This window comes from Hemibagrus wyckioides, linkage group LG15 (genome assembly GCF_019097595.1).
Source record: "Hemibagrus wyckioides isolate EC202008001 linkage group LG15, SWU_Hwy_1.0, whole genome shotgun sequence".
In the NCBI taxonomy this organism is placed as follows: Eukaryota; Metazoa; Chordata; class Actinopteri; order Siluriformes; family Bagridae; genus Hemibagrus; species Hemibagrus wyckioides.
The window spans coordinates 21,100,352-21,126,217 of NC_080724.1; the positions used below are offsets into that span (position 1 = coordinate 21,100,352).

Consider the following 25,866-nt stretch of genomic DNA (forward strand, 5'->3'; position numbering starts at 1 on the left):
GTTCCATATTCATGTGTCTAGTTGCTAAGTGCCTGTTGTCGTATTTTCCAAGTTCTTGTCATGTCCTTGTTTTGACAATGTTTTTTTTTGTTCATTATTTAATAAATTGCCCGCACTTGTATCCGTGAACACCACATTGTGATGGTGAGGTTACACAGTAAATTTTACTTATTTATGTTTTGTTTTTTTTTATTTCGATTATTTTTTTGTTCAGAGACATGAGATCATGAAAACTCTACAAACACACATCAAACACATCACCCAAGAGACCAGTAATGTGTGGCAAACTCAGTGGTAGATTTATCTGGGGCAAAATGGTAATCATAATCAGAGATCTAAGTGGGAATCAAAACACAAAGCTGTCAGGCTCGATGTCAGCGATCTATAATCATAATTAAAATCAAGTCAAAACCAGGAAGCGCATGGAAACAAGGCTTGGACTTTAGTGTAACAAAAACAAGATAAGACTTCAAATGTACTGTATTGTTTATAAGTTTGTGCACCCTTAACCATAACACCCAAATATACAGTTCTTCCACAGCAAGCTGTAAGTAATATTTAATTAACCAAGGAAAAAAACTCAACTAAATTATATTAACCCCTTGATCTAGTCTTATATAGAGTCTGAGGGCTTTCAGTGTGTTTAAGATGTGGGTTTTTCCCTGAATTTCAGAATTGTATTGGTTAAAGATTACATTTCAGCTGCTTTTTAGATGAACAAGCACTTGGAGCATCTCAGAGAGTAGAAATGGGTTTGATATCAACATTTACTTTGAAGATACAAACATTTGCATGAAAATAAAATAACCTTTTTTGTATTTTTTGGAACTTTTCTGTGAACATATCACTCCTATTATGCTAGGGGAAAACAGAAATACTCATAAAACACTACAAAGTCCTGAGCGTCTTCAACATGGACACAACAAATACAGGAAATGTCTTTTACAAGACTTACCTGACCAAGAAGGCAGCAAAAGACACAACAACAATAAATATGACATAAAACAACATAAAAAATGCATACATAGTAGCATACAATCAAACAAATATCACAGAAACAACTTCTAACACGACTATATTCAAAGATATTTGACAAAAAGTGCCATCAATTCAACCTGTAAAGTTATACAGTATACAGTAAATATTTAATTAATGGGCTATTCCATTAGTATATAAGCTAGGCTAATAATTTATCTTTAATTATCCTTGTTATATGTTAATTGCCAATTAATCAGATGGAGAATTTATCACTTAAAACTAGTACATTTCTATATAACTTGACTAACTTTATTAAAACTCCTATACAGCAATTTAATACAGTGTCTGGGGGAAAAAAAATACATATTTTTGCATCTCTCCTCCATTAACATCTTTAAAACACTGGCAATTTTCCGTCGTGCCTCATGGATCTATCACATCTCATTGTCTCTAATTGGTCTTTCAGGTGAAATAATGGATAAAATAGAGCAATCTTGAGTTCATGTACTTGGGAGCAGTGAAATAAAGAGAGAAAATAATAAGCTAATTTAAAAGACAGGGCCAAAGACCTTCTCTTTAATGACTCTCCACTAAAAAGATTAAGTTTCCAAAGTCTTTTTTTTTCCATTGGAATGCAGCAAATGATAATATAAGACAAGATGAAAATCATCAGCTTTTCTGAAGCCGATCCTGGAAAACAGTCTTGTCTAAACGTGAGAAATGTTTTTAACTGGGATGAATCTCATGGTCCAGATGCTTGCTGGATAACGTGTCCTTCTAAAAATCAGAGGAAATGGTTCGTTGACACTACAAAAAGTATATTTATTGTAGAAATATTTTCGAAACAGACCCTAAGAAACGTTTCATTTTAAATGTATAGTGAAAAAGCTACAGCTTTTTCCAAATCAGATCTTCTCAAAATGGAATTCTGTCAGATATCAGAGTCACTGTGTTGCCCCAATAAGAGCCAAGAAAACATTTAGATTTAGAGCACTGAGCAGAAATCCTTCATCAAAACCAAATCCTCATGCTAGTTCACTAGGTCAAGGACTATGAGGAGAGGACAATCAAGCAAAAAAAAAAGGAGTAGATTAGTACAGAATGAAAAAAACAACACACAAGGGATTAATTAAATCCTAATTCAAGTGCTTGGTAAAGTCGTAAGTCTTTTGTTTCAAGAAAGCTAGTGGTCAGACAGCCAGGGTGAGTTTATTCCACCACCTGAGTACCAGGAAAAAAGACAAGTCTTGTTTCATATCTTACTTGTACCTTAAGGGAAGGTGAGTCCAGTTGAGCTGTAGTAAAAGGGTTTGGCTTTGGAGGCATTAGAAATCTGCAGCTTCAGCAAGTCATTGGAGGAAGTGAAGCTGCAAGAACTTGGAGAGGATGAAAACCAGTGTAACTCCTGTAACTTTTTAGATCAATCACAGACCTTTCAGGAGTGAGTTACGGTATTCCAGGTGTTCAAGATGTGACCGTACATGGATTAAACAAGGGTCAGATCCTGATTTTCCTGATTTTCCTGATGAGTCCTTGGCAATGTCTGACAATCAATGTGATAGAAGAAGGAGAGTCTGTTGTTCTTTCCCTGATTCCCCTTCAGCAAAGATGTAAACCAGTGTAATTCCTATAACTTTCTCGATCAGTCACAGACCTTCCAGGAGTGAGTTACAGTATTCTGTAGGTTGAAGATGACCATCCATGGATCAAATTGGACAGTTCCTGATTTTTCTGATGATCCAAAGGAGAATCTTCAACAGAGCCTGGCAGTCAGTGGGTGTTCAAGATGACCATCCATGGATCAAACTGGTAAGATCAAGATTTTCCTGATGTTCTAAAAGAGAATCCTCAACAGAGCCTGGTAGTCAATGTGAGAAAAGAAGGACAATCAGTTGTTCTTTCCCTGGTTTGCTTTTGGCAAAGATGAAAACCAGTGTAACTCCTGTAACCTTCTGGATCAGTCACAGGAACGAGTTACAGTATTCTAGGTTTTTGAGTTGTCCAAAAACACCTCCATGGATCAAAATGGCCAGATCCTGAAGTTTCTTATGTTCTAAAGGAGAAACCTTGAAAGAGTCTGGCTAGGGATGTGAGGAAAGAAAGACAGTTGGTTGTTCTATCTGTGGTTTCCCTGAAGTTGTGTGAAGTGTCAGATCTGAGTGCTGTCCAGGGAGATCACAAGATCTTGACATGAGGATGCATCTCAGAGGATACTCACAGATACAGCAGCTCAGGCTTGCTGGATTTTGCTTCAACTGAGCTGCCATCTGTGACAAGATGTCCACCAGAGATTTCGATGAGATTGTTGTAGAAACATGAGCATCTAATGGAGGAAAGGAAAAGATGAGTTGAGTGTCATCAGCATATCAGCCGTATAAAAAGGATATTTCTATATTTTTAGTTTTGGACTAATCCACAAGAGTAAAGAGATTTGAAAACATGCTCCTTACAAACATGCAGCATTAAAAACAGAGAAATCTATGAACCTGGACTAATTAAAAGAGCAAAACTCACAGGATCAAGCTGAAACTAGTTATTTTTTTGCATGATTGATAGAAGTAACACACAGAGTTGACCCTGGGCTTGAACCTGACCAGGATAAAGCACTTACTGAAGCATAATGAATGAATACATTTGATTTGGATATCAAGGAACATGAATGTGAAATGCTTTCGCCGGTCCTTTCAGCATTTCAGTGGTTTTTTTTGTGATTGTTGATTGCTGCAGCTATCTGAGTCATGAGTCTGATAGAAAGTGAGTCAGGACTCACTGTTGGCTTTCAGTGTGAGATGTTTGCTTTTCCCTCAGTGGGATAACCTTACACTGAATTTTAGTGGTTGAAGATAACACCTTCAAGAACTTGAGCTGCTTATGAACATCTCAGACAGCAGAAATAGGTTTGATGTCACAATTTACTTCCCAAAAAAATAACCATTTTTGTTTTTCTGGATCTTTTCTATGAATATATTAACCCCTACTAGACTAGGGAAATTTATAAATATAGGCCACACATCCTTCACTGTACCTGACAGGCACAGAGGCCACACCTCCTTTACTGAAACTGACAGGTACAGAGGCTAGCCCTACTTTATTGAGGCCACACCTTCTTCTCTAAGACTGACAGGAACAGAGGCTGTATCTACTTCCGCCTCTTTCTATGACGTGCCTTTGTCACTGAAGTTGCAGTACTGTCCTGAGTGTCTACTTACATATGAGCTTCATATTAACCACCACTGTGGAGTGGAACATAACAAATACATTCAATCATCAACATGGACACAACAAAAACAGGTGGAAATTTTATTTTCTGGCTTCTTGGGAAATAAAGAAGTTAACTTTATTCCACTGATTACAGAAGCTTCATGCCACGTAGATAATGACACTCGATGCTAAAATATTCATGAAAAGAGTGTGTAATTTCTCCTAACAGTAAATGAAGACAATCGGGTGTACGGGTCACATGGCTGTTTTTGTTTTAATTCATCGTTTCAGCTCCGTCTGAGTCGGAATAGACTGGAATTTGCATTCCTGACTCTAGACAAACCAAAAGAAAAGGTTAATTCACATTTTTTTCTTTAGCTGAAAAGCTTTAGTTAAATGCTTTTCTCACTTTACACAAGAAAAAAAAAAGCTGGTGATGAAGTGAACTATTCCATTCCAGTCCTTTAGCTTCTTTGCTTAAGGCTTTTCAAATCCATCTCCTTTTATTTGCACTTACTGTACCACTTGGCCTTTCTTTTTTTTCTTCTCATTCTCGTACACACACTCGTCAGACTGAACAAACACACAGCAACAAGAGCGTGGTGTTTAGTCTTTAACAAGACATTACACGGTGGTCAGAATTAGCGGTAACATCGTCGGATCGTTTCCGTCTACTGCTTTAAGAGCGGAAAGTAAGGGAGATGATTAGAGGAGTAATGAATAATGAGGCTCTGCAGTTTCACGGCTTGAAGATGTGTTACGTCGGGCTGCGCTTTAATGTCCGCCATGTTCTTTTATCTTAAGTCTCATTATAGAGTGTGTCAAGAGTTTCACTTGTAGTAAAGAAAGAGCAACATTTTATTGAAAACTGTTTTAACATCGCAAACCCAGCCAACCTTTATAAATAATTGCAAACATCTAACAAGTTGAGAGTTGTTTTGTAGTCTTTTTTTTTTCTTGCGTAGAGGTTTCTTGTGGTCAATCACTGTAAATCTCTGGTTTAGGATCATGGGATAAAAAAAGCTTCAATTCTCACCATAATTTTGGTGTAATAGTAGCTACCAATATGTCAGAAAGATGTTACAGATCCTCCTGAGAGAAATAAATCAGTGAATGCTACAGAGAAGTAATAATCCAGGTCCATGGATTGTCGCTTTCATCATCAACAGATGAAAACATATGCTATGTATGCATTTCCTTGCCATAGTGGTTACACTGCTTGGTATTCTAGAGGGTGAGAAAGAGTCTTTACAACTTTTTCAGACATTTCTACTAACATTAGTGGACACGGTAGAACAGTGTGAACAGTAAGTCAAAGAAAAAAACAGAACAGGTTCCTGCGCCATTTCTATGGAGGACCTTCCACCTTTTCTTGGCTTGACAAATCTATTTTCATTTTGCATTACATTCCATTTACAGCATTTGTCAGATGCCCTTATCCAGAGCGACTTACATTTATCTCACTTATACAACTGAGCAGCTTAGGGTTAAAGGCCTTGCTCAAGGGCCCAGCATTGGCAGCTTGGGGGTCCTGGGATTTGATTTGACAACCTTCTGATCAACAGATCAATGTCTTAACCACTGAACCTGGGATTTTTTAATACCTGGTTGATCAGAGCATCAGATATAACATGACGTGTTGTCATGACAGAGAGAAAAGCTTCTGCTCTTCAGTTGGCCACAGCACCTCTTGAGGCAATGCTCAGAATGCAGCATGTGTTTGAGAAATGTTATATCATGGCACATTTCTGATCAAAAAAGAGAAATTTAATTTGTGTAGCTTAAAGCCTTAATGTGCTTGTCAGATACATAGCATCCCCCATATTAGCATACAATGTTTTAGGCCTAACCTTAGCCAGAAACATATTTATTCATTTGTATAGATGAGATAAAGTTGCAAGTTGTAAGTTACTCTGGATGAGGACATCTGCCAAATGCCGTAAATGTAAATCTCATTTTATCCAAGCACACACAATACAACAGTGTGGGAGAAATGGTGTAAGAAGTTTATTTATAATTTAAGTAAGTGAAGGGGGGGGGGGGGTAAGAGGTGAGGGAAGCAGAAGGAAACAAAAAGAGGGAGAAAAAAGAAAGTGGTAACGTAACTTGAGGTGCTGTAGATGGAGGCGCTGGTCAGGGGGCCAGACGGAGGAGGGTTGTCGGTCCTGGTGGCAGAAAAGGCAGCGTGGCAAGGGGCGGACCGCAGAGGTGTCTTTGCAGCTTGACCAGGCATAGTTCTCCAATACAGGTAGCGTTGTCCATCCTTTAAGGGCTCTCTGAAAAGAGAACGTGACAGAACAAACATTAGTTCTGGCTGCATAAGGCAGCACTACCTCCACATGCTGTTTGCCTCATCTGGCTGGCTGCTCTCCTCATGAAGGGTGAGTGGACACGCTGGTGACATAAGTGGCAGCTCTGATGGCGCTGTCCTTGGTGCTGAAGTAGTGCTTTCTCTTCAGCACCATTGCAGGAGTTGGATGAGGAGCGCTTGCTGGTTTGTTGTTGGCGGCTGTGTGGACGCTGTTGCCACAAGGGTTAAGAGCCTTGCTCAGGGGTCCAGCAATGGCAGCTCAGTGGACCTGGGATTCAAACTCACAATCTTCCGATCACATCCCCATTATGATGAAAGAGATGCAATTAAGAATTCTGGCATATTTCCCACTGCTACATAAACAAGCCAAAATAGACTAAAAATTCATTTCTTTAGATGAAGAAAATATCCAGCCACCACCCACAACCACGGGTCCAACACAGGGCCGAAGCAGAGGTCTTATTTTTTTGACATGTTCTCATCTTTAAGGTCTCATGTTTATGCTCTCGGTTTATCATCTGATGCTTTATAGCAATTAACATACAAAAATGTTAAATCTATAACAGTGACTCTACTCTTCACTGTTTTGAGAAGGTAAAAGTTAGCTGGCTTGCTAACGAAAGACCAGCATCGACATTTCCATGGTTCTTTTCCCCAAAATTTTTGTAGTGTGAATGCATGAAGAGCATTGAGAAACACTGGGAGCAAATAATTAAAAACAACCCCCAAGAAATCAGGCACCCCTCATAGGCTAAAACATCATCATTTATGAATGTATAGTACAAAACTGTGTAATTGATGTTAACTCAGGATTCGTGTCAGGTTCTGAGGCGTTAGCTGTGCAGCTGTACAAACATCACATCAATAAGTGAGTTGTTTAAAGTCATGCTTCGGTGGGTTTGAGCATTGGATTTTAACAAATACGTATCATTGATTCCTGCTGTCTAGAGCTACAAAGCAAGAAAGGGAGGAAAAAAGGATGCCTAATTAAATAAATGATAAACACTCCTTCACTATGTGGCTGTGATTGGTGCTTTTTTGATTATGTGCCTATTTTTTCAGAATATTTAACATTCTAGTGACACAAGAAGTATATCTTATATCTTAATGCTAAAACAGAAACATTCATTTCCTGATCAAGTTTATCCTGTTTAAGAAAGCTTAAAGCTGCAGCTTTATCTGACACTCTGACACTGGAGACTCCTTCCACAAATGGGAAATAACTATTTCTCCTTATAGAAAACGTCACTGCATGTAATTTACATGAGAGTATGTGAGTGAGCTGTTTCTATAGAAACCATTTATGTTCATGACCGATTAGATAATGAATCAAAGGCTTCTGACCAATCAGAATTGAGAAGTCAGTAGGGTTCTTACTGGGTGCTTATGTAATAGCTTATAAACATTGACTCAATCCATTCCTAACAGATTAAAATAGCATATTCTTTATTAAAAAAAGGATAAATAAACAGACCGCTGGACTTGTCCTTTGTTCAAATGTCCTCTCAGAGCTTTACTTCGTTCAAGTGTGTGTGTCTCCCCAGGTCACATGACACACAGGTTTAAACTTTGCATCAAAGTCAGAAAGGGTGAATGCTAAAGCTTAATTAATCATTCTTGACAAACTGCAAAGGCTAATTAGCTTGCCAATAAAAAAGACACCTCTTCATGCCTTTCTGAAGAAAAAGCAAAGTGAACAAGACACAAGGTCAAACCCTAAAGAAAGACTTACTGTACTTAATTCTGTTGCTTAGGTCTTTGCTGTGTAAAACAAACCATTTAAATGAATTTGTATCGATTTAGCATTATAGTGGTCACATGGCCGGAAATATTCCCAGCCTCTTTGTGCATCATAAGGTTTGTTGTTACTCTATATCTATACTGAGAAAGATCCAAAAAACAGCACTATTGGGATAACACTGACATTGTCTCACATTGTTGTTGTCCTTTGGCCACGCCTGTTAGAGATCGCCACAGTGGAATGCATGAACTGCATATTTGATTTTCTTCAGATTTTACACTGGATGCCCTTTCCAATGCAACCTTCCCATTTTATCCAGGCTTGGGACATGTACAACCCCTCAGTGGCTGGGTTGGTTACCTGCCTACACCTGAGACCATGTCAGTGCCCTGGTGGTCCTGCAGCTAGGATCTTGTGCTATCACCACTCTGGGCTGGGTTGGTTCCCTGGGAATTGAACCCAGGCTACAGAAAACCTTTTCAAGTCTGCAAGAGAGTTGAGACTGAGGTTGATCTTCAGCTTCTGGCAGGATACTGACCTTCAGCATCCTGCCAAAGCCACACTGGAGTGGCTGAAACCATGAAGTTGAATGTTACAGAATGGCCCCAGACCTTATTTTGATTACGAATCTGTGGAGAGACTTGGAAATTCTCCATCATTCTGTCTCCGTCTAGTCTGAGAGAGCTTGAGCAGTTCTTTTTACCGAGAAGAATGGGCAAAAGGATCAGAACTCAGGCATGTAAATCCAGTACAAAAATATCTACTTTTTTGTTTCACCCCTGTTTCAGCCGGACATCACAAGTTCACAAGTTTGTATCCTGATAATGCCACGGTCATCTGAGACCGAGAGCCAATGAGATGAAAGAGTGTACGCCCATCCTTCTCTATCAATCACAGCATCACTAACCAATCATGCAGAAAGGGATTTCCACTGAGTGTGTAAGATTCCTTGAGATGCATAACAACTTGTTAGAATAGGAGAGGGGATGGAAATTGGTGACCAAAGTGGTGACCAAATTTAGGAAAAAATCTTATATAAAAAAAGTCACAAATTCAAATTGAAGTCCATTTCACATCTAAAATGGGGACAGAGTTAAAAGGGTGGTTTGTGGTGGGGTTAGGGGTGAATACTTACGCAAGTCATTATTACAACCTTGCACATGGGTTCTGGATTAAACAGTTAAAAATAAATAGATTGAATTCAGGGTTTCCTTGTTTGCCGTAGTGCAATCTGTCTGTCTGTCCCCTTTCTTACTCTCTCTCTCTCTCTCTCTCTCTCTCTCTCTCTCACACACACACACACACACAGTGCATACTGCCTGACAGTATTTCCCCAAATTCATGTTCATCATGATGATTGACAGGTGAGGACAGTTTGGTTGAACTGCGCCAGCCAGAGAAACACACCTTTGGATTTCTGCCAGTCCCAATGCCCTGATGAAGCCATAACACACACACACACACACACACACACATTGCCTCATTGTCTTTCTCCAAAATAGACTTAAGGGCTATTCAAGTACTAGATATGCTGGAGTCCCACACAAACAGGATGTACTTGATATCGTCTCATCCGAGGATCAGTATTAAGTCCAGTGCCGTAGTTTAACGTAAACACAATATGTCATTCTGTAATGGGTGATTTAGCTGTAAATACACTCAGAAATCTGTGCACTGCTTTATGGGAGTAATATGAAACACTTAAATGTGACATCCTTTATTCTTTAATTAATCACAGCCTTCATTTCTGTTTGCACAGAGGACATCGGAGAAGACGCTTTATAATCAGAGGCATGGTTTATACAATCATGCCAGGAGTGAATTTTAATGGCTAAGCACAGAAGATGAGTGTTTGATGAGTGAACACGAAAAAAACCCACTTTTGGTAAATGATTCTATTCATTTAACAACTTAAACTGAACAGCAAATTAAAAGTTAGAAAAATAACCATCACAGTGAAAACAAGTTATACTTTCATGACCTCAGTTTTAGTTTTAGTATCTCATGGATTTAGTATCTCCTGGGTTTTAGTATCAATCTCATGGATTTAGTATCTCACTGAGTTAATATCTCATGGCTTGGTATCCATTGTGTGGCTTTAGAATCTGATGGATTTAGTCTCTCATTGATTTAGTATCTATCTCATGGGTTTAATATCTCAGATTAAGTACCAAGCTCATGAATTTAGTATCTCATTACTTTAGTATCTATCTCATTGATTTAGTATCTATCTCAAGGATTTAGTATCTCATAACTTTAAACTCTAATGAATTAAGTATCTCATGTCTTTAGTATCATTTATGGATTTATCTCATGGATTAAGCATCATTTTAATAGCTTTAGTATCTCATTCAGTTAATATCTAATGGATTGTGGCTTTAGAATCACATTGATTTAGTGTCTATCTTGTGTATTTAGTGTCTCATGGATTTAGTCTCTACTGGATTAATTACCAAGCTCATGGATTTAGTATCTCATATCTTTAATATCAGTCTCATGGATTTAGTATCTCACTGAGTTAATATCGCATGCTTTGGTATCCATCTCGTGTGGCTTTAGAATCTCATAGATTAAGTATCAAGCTCATGGATTTAGTATCTCATGACTTTATTCTCTCATTTATTTAGTATCTGTCCCATTGATTTAGTATCTCATAGTTTTAAACTCTAATGGATTTAGTATCCCATGGCTTATCAATTAAGTATCAATTTCATGGCTTTAGAATCTCAATTAGTTAATATCTCATGGATTGGTATTCATCATTGATTCAGTATTTATCTATTTGGTATCCCAATGCTTTAGTATCTTAATGATTTAATATCTCATGGCTTTAATATCTCATGGATTTAGTATTTATCTTGTGCATTTAGTATCTCAGGTATTTAGAATCTTTCTCACGGTTTTAGTATCTCATGATTTTATTCTCTCATGGATGTAGTTTCTATGTCATTGATTTAGTATCTCATGTATTTAATATTTATCTTGTGAATTTAGTATCTTAGGTATTTAGTATCTTTCTCATGCCTTTAGAATTTCATGGATTCCGTATCTCATGGCTTTAGTCTCTCATGGCTTAAGTATCTATCTTGTGGATTTAGTATCTCATGGATTACATATGAGGCTCATGTATTTGGTATCTCATTTCTTTTGTATCTATCTCATAGATTGGTATCTCATTAGTATCTGGTTGAGCTAATATCTCATGGATTGTTATCCATCGTGTGGCATTAGAATCAATCTCATTGATTAAGTATCTATCTTATGTGTTTGGTATCTCATATACTTAATATCTATCTCATGGATTTAGTATCTATCTTGTGGATTTAGTATTTCAGGTATTTAGTATCTACCTCATGGCTTTAGTCGTTAGTACTTCATGTATTTAGTATCTATCTCATGGATTTATTATCTCATGGCATTACTTTCATGGCCGACTTTCCTAATCTGAATCGGGAGCCCAGAAGCACTGACTTAAGCAGGTGTATAACCCGACTCTGAATCTATGAAACTTTCACAGCATAAATATTACTCTCTCTCTCTCTCTCTCTCTCTCTCTCTCCTTATGAGCAAAAATGAAATTCTGTTTCTCCTGCCGTTCAGTAAAATAACCATCAGCCATCTGCTTATCAAAAATTGAGATATACAGTAAAGCGTGTGATCCATCTGTGGAGGTGTGAGGGTGAAAAAAATCCTGTTTTTACTTCCATATAAAATAATAAGGGAAAATGCAGCACTGAATGATTGATTTCGTTCGTCTTTTCCATCTCTCTCTCTCTTTGTCTCTCTCTCTCTAACACACAATCTCTCTCTCTCTCTCTCTCTCTCTCTCTCTCTCCATGGTGTTGCGCTGATCCAGCAGTACGAATGTAAACGAACACACAGATTGAATCATTCCGAGTAGGCCATGAATAAATATGAAATGAAAAACATTTCCCTCTTTTTCTTATTGAGGCACTTTTTCTCTCTGCTGCTGCCGACAGACGTTTTACTTGACGGCGTAATCAATGCGTGTGAGTTAAACAAAGTCACACACACCCACACACACACACACAAAACGATCACGCCTTTTCCCCCCTAGGGCAAAGCTACCTGCCACTGAAATCAAACCTATGCCATTTTTATGGCTAAAATAAACTCACTAAGCCAAAAAAACGTTCAAAGGCCGTTTGCAGAGTCAATTCTCACGGTGTGTTTTCTCTCACGGGGAATCACGCCATAAAACCTCACGCAAAACAGCACAACTCAGGCAGTGTGCATTATTCCTACACCATAAGTCATGAGATGAGATTCACTGAGATCATTTTTTTCACCAAGAAGACCCTGAATGAAGCAGCTGATTTATCAAAAATGGATACAAACAAATTTATTCCTAAATTGTTTACAGCAGCATTGACACAAGAATTATGGTACACATAAAGATCTGGTTAATTTAGGGAAAGAAAAAAAAAATTGTGTCCTAGAAGAGCTTGAGTTGTAAAAAAAAAAAAAAAAGTTTATTTTTTACTGTATGATATAATAATGGTATAATGATACTACTACTACTAATAATAATATTAATAGTAACTAGAAGCTTTGTCAGAAGTCACAGCTAACCATAGCAACAAGCATCTAAATGAAAAAGTATATAAATAAATAAATAACAATTGCAAGTTGCAGCTACAGTCAACTTGTATCCAGTAATTCATATATTCATAAAAAAATAAATTAATAATAATAATAATAATAATAATAATAATAATAATAATTATTATTATTATTATTATTATTATAAATGGATAATGATAGTGACTAGCAGCTACAACCGACTTATCACCAGCATTATTTATTTATTTATTTTTCCTGTGGGTTTTTTTTCTTTGTTTTGTTTTATTTGTTTCTCTAGACACGCCCAAGAGCAATACCATCATCAATCAGTGATAGTGTGATAGATCTGGATCAGTGACCAGGGTGATGGTATACTGTAGACAATCTCCCTTCCTTGTTTTAAGTCATAACAGAAGCCTAGCACACACACACACGCACACACACACAGTGCAGCAGTAGCTGTGTTGTATAGTGAGGCCTGTTGCTATGGGGTATCTATAAGAGTCAACAGCAATAACATTGTTTTGGGGTGAAGGCAGGACCTGTATGTGTAGTTGAGGTTGGGGGGATGTGAGGGGTGAGGGGGTGGATGGGTAATGAGTACCCTGGGGCGATAAACTGCTTTCTTGCTTTCTGCACTCACTGTATTTACCATGCATCTCTGCTTTCCTCCTGCCTTTTCTTTGTCCTATTGTTCTTTCTGTTTCTTTCTCAAATTGATTAAAATGAGGCTAAATCTGACAAACTGCTGCTTTTTATCCCTAAACAACAGCATCGTTAGAAACGAGACACTTCACGTCTGTTTGAGACGTCTCGTCTGGCTGGGTTATGCAAAGAAAGAAGAACGGTTCAGTGTTTAAACATTCTTTGTGTATGAGAAAAACAACTACAGTAAACCACAAAGAGTGAAGAAATACTTTTAGTAGGGAAGTGCTGAACCTGGCAACCCACATGTGAGGCCTTTAGGTAAATAGCTAGTGCATGATGTCTCAGCTAACATTCTTCACCTCTGTCAGTTTGCTCATTTATAATTAAGAAAGAAAGTGTTATTCCTAGCGGTAGATTTAGGAAGCGAGGTGTGACGCTGTCAGGTAGCAAGTCGAAGCTTTGGATTAGCCTGGATTAAAAAAAAAACGGGAAGTCAAACCCTGCTTTCACTCTGACAGCAACTCGTCAAAGCGGCTGGAAGTCATTCATTTTTAATAAACATTGACGATTTACAGTGACGGGATGCTGAGCCATGTAAAGCTGCAGAGTTGGAGGAGTTCAACTTTAGGCAAATAAGAAGCAAAGTGATGTGGTGACTACGACGACAGCAAGAAACTGGTGCTACTGCGCGTTTTTCCCTTACTGAGGGATTAAAGATGTTTTCATTCGAGATGTTTGGGAGAAAAAACAGAACTTTGCAGTAGAAAGACTAAAGTGTGCTGTCTAAGATGAAGAAACATTTATGAGGAAAGAGGGAATTTAGTAATTAAGTGATTTACAGAAAGACTAACGGATGTTATATTTATTATAGAAAATCAGAAATCATCCAGTGTCTCAAAAAGTAAAGAAAATCATCAAGTAAAAAGTAAAAAAAAAAACCCCCAAAAAAAACAAAGACAGTTAAAACCATCCAGTGTCTCAAAAAGTAAAAATTTAATAAATAAAAAATAAAGACAGTAAAAATCACCCAGTGTCTCAAAAAGTAAAAAAACAAACAAATAAACAACAAAATATGAAAATCAGACAGTGTCTCAAATAGTAAAAAATAAAATAAAATAAAAACAGTGTCTCAAAAAGTAAATAAAAAATAAATAAATAAAAAAATTAAGTAAAAATTAAAAATTAAAAAAAGACAGTAAAAATCACTTAGTAAGTGTCTTAGAAAGAAAAATAAAACAAAGAAAATCACCCAATGTCTCAAAAAGTAAAATAAATAAATAAATAAAAAATAAAAACAGTTAAAATCACCCAGTGTCTCAAAAAGTACAAGGAAAAAACACACTGTGTTCAAAAAAGATGGTAAAAATCACCCAGTGTCAAAGAAAAAAAACAGTAAAAATGACCAGAGTTTCAAAAAAACAGTAAGAATCACCCAGTGTCTCAAAGACACAATAAAAATCATGCAATGTGTTTAACACGAGACAGTAAAAAAAGCATCCAGTATCTCGTACAGGAAATAAAAATCACACACTGTCTCACAGAGAAAGCAAAAATTGCCCCGAGTCTCAGACGAGTCAGTGAGGCAGACGTTTGTTTGGCTGCCATTCAAATTCAGAGTTAGAAATTTAGAAGCCGGGAAATAAAGGTAGTGATAAAATAAAAGGTTTTTTTCAGTAGTGAGATCATGCTCTCTCTCTCTCTCTCTCTCTCTCTCTCTCTCTCTGCACTTTTCTAATTTCAGGGACGTCTTTTAAATTAGACACACTTGCGTCAATGCTGCTCTTCTGCCCTAAACAAAGTGTCCCCCTGTGTCGAACTGATTCAAAGTTTTCTGCCGTGCATTAGCATTAGCATGCCACTGCTTTGGGGATTAGGATCATATGAATTGAGTAAACAGGAAGTGACTAAGACTGCCAGTGTGTTTACAGATAAACGCATGGGAGAGTTATAAATAGAAGCAAAACAAGCTGCGTTCACTCGCCAAAGTTTGCTTGGTTTTGTTTAATATTCCACTTCTAGCTCTTCGGTTCTGTCCAAATCTCAGAATGCTTCCTGCTTCTGTTGCATAAAGTAAAATAAATTATTCAATTATGAGATGTTCATCAAAAAGACTCAGTTCATTCACTTCTACGAAACGCAGGGCTCTTAAATATTTCATCCGAACACTGTTTGTTTCTGAGGTTTATACACGCAGAGAGATGAGTGTAATGAGTGAATGGAGTAGCCGTGTTTCTACCGGTCTTTGTTTCCACACCGGAGAGTATTCGTTTATTTATTTATTCATCAATTTCATCTATTTTATTCAGCGCTTTTATTTATTCATTTAACTTCGGTGTACAAGAAGAAGTTAAGTAAGAAAAATCAGGCTGAAAGACTAAATAAGCAAAATTTAAAACAAAAAAGTTCTGAACATATTTATTTAGTAACTTTTTGTTATCATATTATTTTATTTTATTGTATTTTTATTTTATTTTATTATTATAATAATTACTACTAGTAGTAGTAGTTAAAATAATATTTTTTTTTTTGTCTAGAAATGTCTGTAAACAAAAGTCCCAGATTGTTAATAAAAAAATTAGGTTTAGTTTTACTAGTATCTCTGGAAGTAGTTAAGTACCCTCTGTAGTACCTCCAAGTTCCTCAAGGGCATGAGAGTAGTAGAAATAGAAGAAAACGCATGTCTGGCATTTGGCAGTCTCCCTTATCCAGAGCTTACATTTATCAAATTTCTATAACTGAGCTATTGAAGGTTAAAGGCCTTGCTCAGGCACCCAGCATTGACAGCTTGGGGGTCCTGGGATTCAAACTCACAACCTTCTAATCAGCAGTTCAACACGTTTAACCCACTGAGCTACCACATCCCAGCATGCTTTCCTTTCAAACACCGATTCTAGTAGTAAGACATAAGTAAGGAGTAGAAGTATTAGAAGAAATACCAGTGGTAGCAGTAGTAGGACAAGTGGCAGTAATAGTAGTAATAATAATAGTAGTAGGGGCAGTGAGTGGTTAAGGCTCTAGACGACAGCAGTGGCCTAGTAGAAGGACAAATAACAGTAACGCTAATAGTAGTAGTAGAAATAGGACAAGTAGCAATAGTAGTAGTACAGAAGGGCAAATAACAGTAGCACTAACAGTAGTATTAGGACGAGTAGCAGAAGACATAGAAGTAGTAGTAATATCAGTAGATGCAGCAATAGCTCGAGTGGTTAAAGCTCTAGGCAGCAGCAGTAGGTGAGTAGTAGGACAAATACAACAGTAGCACTAATAGTAGAGATAGTAGAAGTAGTAATAGTAGTATTAGGAACAACAAGTGGTTAAGGCTCTAGTCGGTAGCAGTAATCTAGTAGTAGGTCAAATAACAGTAGCACTAATTTTAGAGGTAGCAGTAGTTATAGTAGTTAAATAAATAACAGTAGCACTAATAATAGTAGTAGTAGAAGTACTTCGAGTCTGGTTCCGCTCAAGTTTTCTTCCTCATATCATCTCAGGGAGTTTTTCTTCTTGATTGTTGCCTCAGGCTTGCCCATTCGGGATAAATGTTAGGGATAAATAGTAACTTAACCTTAAACTTTGTCTCTATATTTCTGTAAATTCCATTGTTAAAAGCACTATACAAATAAATTGAATTGAACATTGAAAAGTGGAAGTAGTTTTAGTAGCAGTATGATAAATAACAGTAGCACTAATAGTAGTAGTAGAAGTAGTAATATTAGCACTAGATACGGCAATAGCTCAAGTGGTTAAGGCTCGGGGCAGCAACCGTTGTCTAGTAATGACTAATAACAGTAGCGCTAACAGTAACAGTAGTAGAAGGACTAGTAGGAGTAGTAGTAGTAGTATGGGCAGCTAGTGGTTAAGGCTCTAGGCAGAAGCATTAATCTAGTAGTAGCAGAAGTAGTAACAGCAGTAGGACAGATAACAGTAGCACTGCTAGCAGAGGTAGTAGCAGCAATAGTAGCAGTAGGACAAACAACAGCTGTATAGTAACAGGAGCTGCAGTAGCAGCAGTACTAGTAATAGTAGTAGGAGGACAGATAACAGTAGTAGAAGAAGTGCTAATTACTAGAACTAATTTTTCTCACAGCGTCCATTTGTCTTTCCCTTGAACACCCACCGTGTCATAATCACAACATCTGAATCTGTACACATGTTCATGCGAGGAAGAAGTGAAATCAGTAGTGTAATTAAAGGGCTGGGGGAAGGGGGCAGATTGGAAGCGGTGCATTTATGGTGGTCAGCAAAGGATTCTGGGATTCTTATTACTGAATACGCTGAATTAAATTCTGTAAAACAAAGACACTCCTCTTTTTTTTTTCTTTTTGCTTAAACTGTTGTTTTGATATTCATTCTCTATGAAGTACCCTTTGTAGAACCTCCAAATACCCCTAGGGTAAGGACACAGACAGATGTTTAGCAGATGTGTCTGTACACGTATCGATTCTTCCTTCTGGATGTCTGATATATATTCAGAGAGACATGAAGTAAAAGAACATTATCTCAGATATCTGGGGCTTTTCATGCAGCCTGAACACGGAGAGTGGAGTCTCACTGAACCCCACGGCTCCGTCGCTTTTCTCTGATTTTAAGCGCAGCACTTTTGTTCGCACTCGCTCTCTCTCTCTCTTTCCTTTTGTTCACCCTGAATAACCAAGCCGTTTTTCCTCTAAGTGCTTCTGCTCACTTCGCAAAGGTCTCTCTCATTAAAGAAATGCATGAGCACCTAGTCTTCTGCCAGTGTTTGTCCCTTTCCGCTAGTTTAATGTGTCTAAATGGCTCGATAATGGTGCTTTTTAGGACCTTACAAACATGTGGGCTTTTTTTTGTTGTTGTTGTTGTTTTTTTGGAACAGATTTTGATTCAGCCTGAAGATGCATTTGGAAAAGGGGTGGGGAGGGGGGAGGTGTTTTTTTATTTTATTTTATTTTATTTTTTATTTTATTTTGAATGCCAAACAACAAGGCTAGGAAATGATTGTGTGGGGTATTTCCCAAACAAAAGAAAGAATAAGCTACCAATTAAACAAACATATAAACAAATAAAATGAATTAATTATGTTCAATTTTCATAAACAAGGAAACAAATAAGCAAACCTGCAAACAAATGGTAAGTGAATAATTAAATAAATAAATATTAATCCAGGGTAAATGCTCAGTGTTCATAAATGAAAATAAATAAATAAATAAATAAATAAATATTTACCCAGTGTAAATGCCCAACCAAATAAATTAATAAATAATTAAATGTTTTAAAAATAGTTATTTTAATTTCTAAAACAAACAAACAAACAAACAAAAACACATGCATATAAAAATGCTTTCATTTTAAAAAATGAATTTTCATAGATGAACAATTAAGGGAATAAATAAATAAATACATACATACATACATACATACATAAAAAAATAATAAATAAATAAATAATTCTAAAATATAAATCTTCCCAAACATATTAACAAACAAATGCTCATTCTAATTAAATGTATATACAAAATAAAAAAATAAAAAATTCTATAATGTTGCTTTTCCCAAATTAATACACTGTCATTCCATTCGATGTTCCTAGTATATGATCAATCCTTCACAGCATTTAAATTAAAAAAGGTTTATTTATTGATTATTCTTTAAAATTTTATGGCTTCTTCACAAGTCCTTGTAGTTATAGTGGTGTTGCGGGCGGAGCCTTATCGTCTACAGAGACTGCAGTGTATATAACAAACACTGCAGTAGCTTAATACCGTTAGCTCACAATCTACAACACAGACACACAAAGAAAATGGAGCCAAATGCACAACTGTGACAATGCTACAGTAACACAACTCTACTGAGAGTTTGACAACACAGCTAATAGGTGATATATACAGTCTACATCTTGAATAGAGAAGCTTTCAAAATGGCTGACATCAGGCGCACATCACTGAAAGCTAAACAATTATATACCTTTTTATTTTCATCATCAGGTCATGGCCTCCAATCAGGAATGAAGTGATGATAAAATGCGAGCATTTATACCAGTTCACATCCATTTAAGCCTGTACTGATCTCAAGGCCTCACATATGGACAAAGTAAACTGTGTGTGTGTGTGTGTGTGTGAGTTGCACAACAAGCAGATGAACAGATGAAGTATGGCCTGAATGCCTGAAAGCACACACACACACACACACACACACACATTCAGTAAAAATCTATATGAACAGTGATGAAGGGACTGAACACAAACACACAGAGTGATGGAGGTCAGGAGGAAGAAATATGTTACTAGTGATGCTCTGAGAGAGAGAAAGAGAGAGAGAGACGAAGAGAAAAAGAAATATAAATTAAGAGAGAGGTTGGGGTATAGAAAAGAGAGACAAAACAAACAGAGAGACAGAGATATAGATAGAGAGAAAGAAATATACATACACAAAAAGAATAAAAAAGACAAAGAGACATCAGTAGACATATATAGATCGAGATGGAAAGTGAGAGGGGGGGGCGATATGGAGAAAGGGATTAAGTGGCAGGCAAGTGCATACACAAAAAGAATAAAAAAGTTAAAGAGACATATACAGATATATAAACATGGAAATGGAAAGAGAGAGAGAAAGAGAGAGAGAGAGAGAGAGAGAGAGAGAGAGAGAGAGAGAGAGACGTTTATTTTGGCACTGTGTTTCAGGTTCTCAGTGTTCTAGCTGTAGGAGTGATGAGGGTTTTAAAAGTGATGACGAGGAAATGCAGTGTGAGTGTGATGCTGATAAACGGCACTAGAGAAATACAGCACATTAATGTTCCCTTAAGTTTCCTTATTACTGAATTTAGCAAAGTACTGAATTGACCAAAATCACTTAATTTAACAAAAGTACAGGGTTAATTAAATCACAATTATAGAATTTAACAAAGTACTGAATTTAACAAAAGTACAAAATGTAACAAAAATGCTCAAATTAATAGAAGTCCAGAATTTGGCATAATTACAATATTAACAAAAGAAATTCAAGAAAAGCACAACATATAACAAAATAGTGAATTTAATAAAAATACAGACTTGAAGAAGGTACTGAGTTTGACTAAAATAAAAAAAAATGTCCCGAATTTAACAAAAGTACAAAATGTAACACAAGTATTGAATTTAATAAAAGTGCTGAATTAAATAAAGTACAGACATGCAGAAGTACTGAATATGACAAAAGTCCTGAATTTAACAAAATTACAAAATTTGACAAAAGTACAAAATTGAATAAAACTACTGAATTTGACAAAAGTCCTGAATTTAACAAAAGTAACAAATTCAGTCCCAGAAGAAATTATTTGCAAAATCAGCCTTAAATTCAGGAAACTTTGGGGACGATTTATTTATTTGTTTGTTTGCCATTAATTATATTATATAACAAGCATTAATGTGCTACAAATCATTTGAATAATGTTCAGTTTTTTCCATAGGTATCAAAACCGGTTACAGTTTGCTTGATGCCAATGACAAACTCCATATTTTTAAAGAGCTCCATAACTAACTAACTAACTACCTAACTAACTAAATAAATAAATAAATATTTTCCTAAATAAATAAATCACTTTACAAAGCATTAACTGAATCTTACATAATTTAGAATGTCAAATTAGATGAAATAAGAGGTTAGTGGCGTCTCTATTGACCACATTACTGTTTCCATAGTAACATGTCGTTCACAGGGAGGTATCTGTAACAGATTACAAACATTTCAGATTGTTGATACAGTCAAATTTTCTGTAAGACGATGTTTATTTAACATTTATGGAAGGACTCTCCAGTGTCAGAGGCCAGAAGTAAAGACAAAGAAGTCAGGGGTAAAGACATCAGAGGTAAAGATGTCAGAAGTAAAGATGTAGAAGTCAGAGATAAAGATGTAGAAGTCAGAGATAAAGATGTAGAAGTCAGAGGTAAAGATGTAGAAGTCACAGATAAAGATGTAGAAGTCAGAGGTAAAGATGTAGAAGTCAGAGGTAAAGATGTAGAAGTCAGAGGTAAAGATGTAGAAGTCAGAGATAAAGATGTAGAAGTCACAGATAAAGATGTAGAAGTCAGAGGTAAAGATGTAGAAGTCACAGATAAAGATGTAGAAGTCAGAGGTAAAGATGTAGAAGTCAGAGGTAAAGATGTAGAAGTCAGAGATAAAGATGTAGAAGTCACAGATAAAGATGTAGAAGTCAGAGGTAAAGATGTAGAAGTCACAGATAAAGATGTAGAAGTCAGAGGTAAAGATGTAGAAGTCAGAGGTAAAGATGTAGAAGTCAGAGGTAAAGATGTAGAAGTCAGAGATAAAGATGTAGAAGTCAGAGATAAAGATGTAGAAGTCAGAGGTAAAGATGTAGAAGTCAGAGATAAAGATGTAGAAGTCAGAGGTAAAGATGTAGAAGTCAGAGGTAAAGATGTAGAAGTCAGAGGTAAAGATGTAGAAGTCAGAGATAAAGATGTAGAAGTCAGAGGTAAAGATGTAGAAGTCAGAGATAAAGATGTAGAAGTCACAGATAAAGATGTAGAAGTCAGAGGTAAAGATGTAGAAGTCAGAGGTAAAGATGTAGAAGTCAGAGATAAAGATGTAGAAGTCAGAGGTAAAGATGTAGAAGTCAGAGGTAAAGATGTAGAAGTCACAGATAAAGATGTAGAAGTCAGAGGTAAAGATGTAGAAGTCAGAAGTAAAGATGTAGAAGTCAGAGATAAAGATGTAGAAGTCAGATAAAGATGTAGAAGTCAGAGGTAAAGATGTAGAAGTCAGAGATAAAGATGTAGAAGTCAGATAAAGATGTAGAAGTCAGAGGTAAAGATGTAGAAGTCAGAGATAAAGATGTAGAAGTCAGAGGTAAAGATGTAGAAGTCAGAGATAAAGATGTAGAAGTCAGAGGTAAAGATGTAGAAGTCAGAGGTAAAGATGTAGAAGTCACAGATAAAGATGTAGAAGTCAGAGGTAAAGATGTAGAAGTCAGAGGTAAAGATGTAGAAGTCAGAGGTAAAGATGTAGAAGTCAGAGATAAAGATGTAGAAGTCAGAGGTAAAGATGTAGAAGTCAGAGGTAAAGATGTAGAAGTCAGAGGTAAAGATGTAGAAGTCAGAGGTAAAGATGTAGAAGTCAGAGGTAAAGATGTAGAAGTCAGAGGTAAAGATGTAGAAGTCAGAGGTAAAGATGTAGAAGTCAGAGATAAAGATGTAGAAGTCAGAGGTAAAGATGTAGAAGTCAGAGGTAAAGATGTAGAAGTCAGAGGTAAAGATGTAGAAGTCAGAGGTAAAGATGTAGAAGTCAGAGATAAAGATGTAGAAGTCAGAGGTAAAGATGTAGAAGTCAGAGATAAAGATGTAGAAGTCAGAGATAAAGATGTAGAAGTCAGAGGTAAAGATGTAGAAGTCAGAGGTAAAGATGTAGAAGTCAGAGATAAAGATGTAGAAGTCAGAGATAAAGATGTAGAAGTCAGAGATAAAGATGTAGAAGTCAGAGGTAAAGATGTAGAAGTCAGAGATAAAGATGTAGAAGTCAGAGATAAAGATGTAGAAGTCAGAGGTAAAGATGTAGAAGTCAGAGATAAAGATGTAGAAGTCAGAGATAAAGATGTAGAAGTCAGAGGTAAAGATGTAGAAGTCAGAGATAAAGATGTAGAAGTCAGAGGTAAAGATGTAGAAGTCAGAGATAAAGATGTAGAAGTCAGAGATAAAGATGTAGAAGTCACAGATAAAGATGTAGAAGTCAGAGATAAAGATGTAGAAGTCAGAGATAAAGATGTAGAAGTCAGAGGTAAAGATGTAGAAGTCAGAGGTAAAGATGTAGAAGTCAGAGATAAAGATGTAGAGGTCAGAGATAAAGATGTAGAAGTCAGAGATAAAGATGTAGAAGTCAGAGGTAAAGATCTAGAAGTTTTCTGGCATTTTGTGTTTTCACTGTAACTGTAAGAACAGGAATTCACCCTTGTAACTATAGACAGCTAAAAAAGTAGGATCTGTTGTTCTCTGATGAATATAAACCATGTGTCTCAGTGCCCTGGTGTGTTTTACTGCTTCCACGAATGTTTGGAGTGTTTTCCTCTCAGAAATACTCACCAGTAAGAAGAAATCCTAAAAGAACTCTTTCCCTAAGAGCGCCCGTGAGACAATTTTAATTAGACTTCCTCCTTTATCCATTCGCAGAACCCTTGAGAAACCTTTTTTTTTTTAAGCTATACCATTATAAAGTGACATAATTGTCATATTTTAGACGTCTATAGACCAGAAACCTCCAGAGATTTTCCTTTAAAGGGCATTGGAACATATTAGAGGCAGAAGCTCAGTGAGAATCCGTGTGTATAAGGGTTTATACAGATCTGGGCAGAGCAAATGAAAAGAAAATACAACATTTATAAATGTTAAAGCAGGCAAAGGTCATCAACACGATAATCCAAAGTAAACTTGGCAGTCGGGTAAACCAGAGGTCAATCCAAAACAAACATGGCAATGGTCAAAACAAAGCGAGGCTGCATACGAATACAAAGAGGCAGAATTGAGTCCAATCTGAGGTATGGCAAGACTTTGCAAAAAAAAAAAAAGATTGAGATTCGACTCTTTAAAGAAAAAAACTTTATTAAACTTTGTATTTAATTCATATAAACTTTGTTTAATATCCATGAACATCAACATATTTTAATATCTCAGGCGGCATTTACACATGGCATTAAAATGCAAATAAATAAATTGAGTTCAAAGTCAGTGAACTTAATTTATTTATTTAAATGTAGCTAAAATAAATTGATTGCAACCACTTAACTTAAGAAAATTGAGTAAATTCAATGAATCATTTTTTTCAGTGTAGTATAATGAAAGAGCAGTATAAAGTTTGCTTTCGCACCCGAAAGTTGCAGAACCGTTCATTCTCTGTTAAGAACACACATTTTCCACACCACAGCTGGCAACGATCCCAAACCCTGGAGCTTTCTTTTTACTGTTTCCATTACTGCAGCTATCCACCTAAGTAAAATTGAAAAAATGGAAACCTCCTTATTTTATCCTTCTCATTTTATGAGATCTCCTGCGACTGAAAATGTTGTTTAAGTGAAAACCCACCACTTCAGGTCGACTTTGAGGAGCCATTTTAAATATTGCACAGAAAAGAGAGATCCGATCAGATACCCTGATACAGACGCCAAGTGGTGTCGAGAAATGTAAACACGCCGCGTCCTGATTGGCTGATAATCCAATTTGCTCGATTATTCTGATCGCATTTTAATAGCCAAGTGTAAACACAGCCTATGTTTGTACTAGCTAGATAGTTAACGAATGAATGACTGAATAAATGAATGAAAAATCTACAGTTCTCAGTAGTTTCCTCCTAATTAAAAACCTCGCTACATTTTACTTTGGTAAACATCAACACTTTCTTTTACCAGTTTATTATTAACTTTCGGGTTAAGTCCCTGTGAATGAGCTGTTACTATAGAAACAATAACGCAGTGGAAGCAGCGAATTACTCAACGTCTCTCGTTCATATTACAGCCAGAATTACTTTCTGAGTCATGCCGCTACACGAAAATAATAACACGCAGCTTCTAATTCGAGAATTTAACCATGCCATGGTCTAGCACATGCAGTATTTACATGACTCCTAATCATAGAGATAAAAGATCTGCTTTTAAACAACTTGGAGCTTTTTTCCCTGTCAGACTTTTAACTTCAAGACACAAATCCAATAGCACTTTTTTCCCATTCCAATGCACCTTAGCCTGCCTTTATATTTCCTCAAATCTTTTTTTTTCTTTCTCACATCGATTGCTGTAATGTGCCTCATTCAGCGGCAGCTTACCTCATTCCTGTAAGTGGTTTTGAGAAACATGAATGCTCCCTGAGTTACTCGTCCGTTCGGCTAATGATTTCTGGATATTTGCCTGTATTTCTCTGTAAATCGTATTGCAGGGCCTTTATCATAGAGCGTGGATGCAAATTAGCGCCGATGTTTGACGCTTCGCCGCTTCCCTTTAACATGACTTAACACCATGACACGCTGTCATTTAGTTAGCGTCAAGGTCATGAAGCTCGGCTGTGGAGCAATTAGCACGAGAGCGATTGTGGAATAGCATGAAGGTGAAATCTTAAGGCTCAAAAGAAGGTGTGTAATTATTATTATTATTATTATTATTATTATTATTATTATTATTGCTTGTTCTGTACAGTTGAGGGATATTTATGTCTTAAAAGGGTTCTCATTTGGAGTACTTTTAGCTTTCCCCAAAGTCTAACTACATTTTAACAGCTAGCTAAGTATGGATCTGTGCCTTTTTTTAATGCTCTAAATTTTTATTTCTTTGTCTTTATTCCCACTCGGTTGAGACCAAATTCCAAAACTTTCATGGAAATCCATCTCTGAGAAGTTCCTTCTCCACTGTGAAACATGGAGAAAGCACAATGATGAGACACTTTAATTTTACACATTTTAA

The 25,866-nt window shown here is 36.5% G+C and overlaps 1 long non-coding RNA gene across 1 annotated transcript in view; it reads right to left on the reverse strand.

Annotated features, from left to right (window-relative positions):
* Positions 1 to 1,109: 1,109 nt before the first annotated feature.
* LOC131365493 (uncharacterized) overlaps positions 1,110 to 25,866 on the reverse strand; it is a 72,682-nt gene continuing 47,925 nt past the window's right edge. Inside the window, exon 4 of the long non-coding RNA XR_009206695.1 lies at positions 1,110 to 6,455. This is a non-coding gene — a long non-coding RNA (uncharacterized LOC131365493). The remainder of the gene's footprint in view (positions 6,456 to 25,866) is intronic.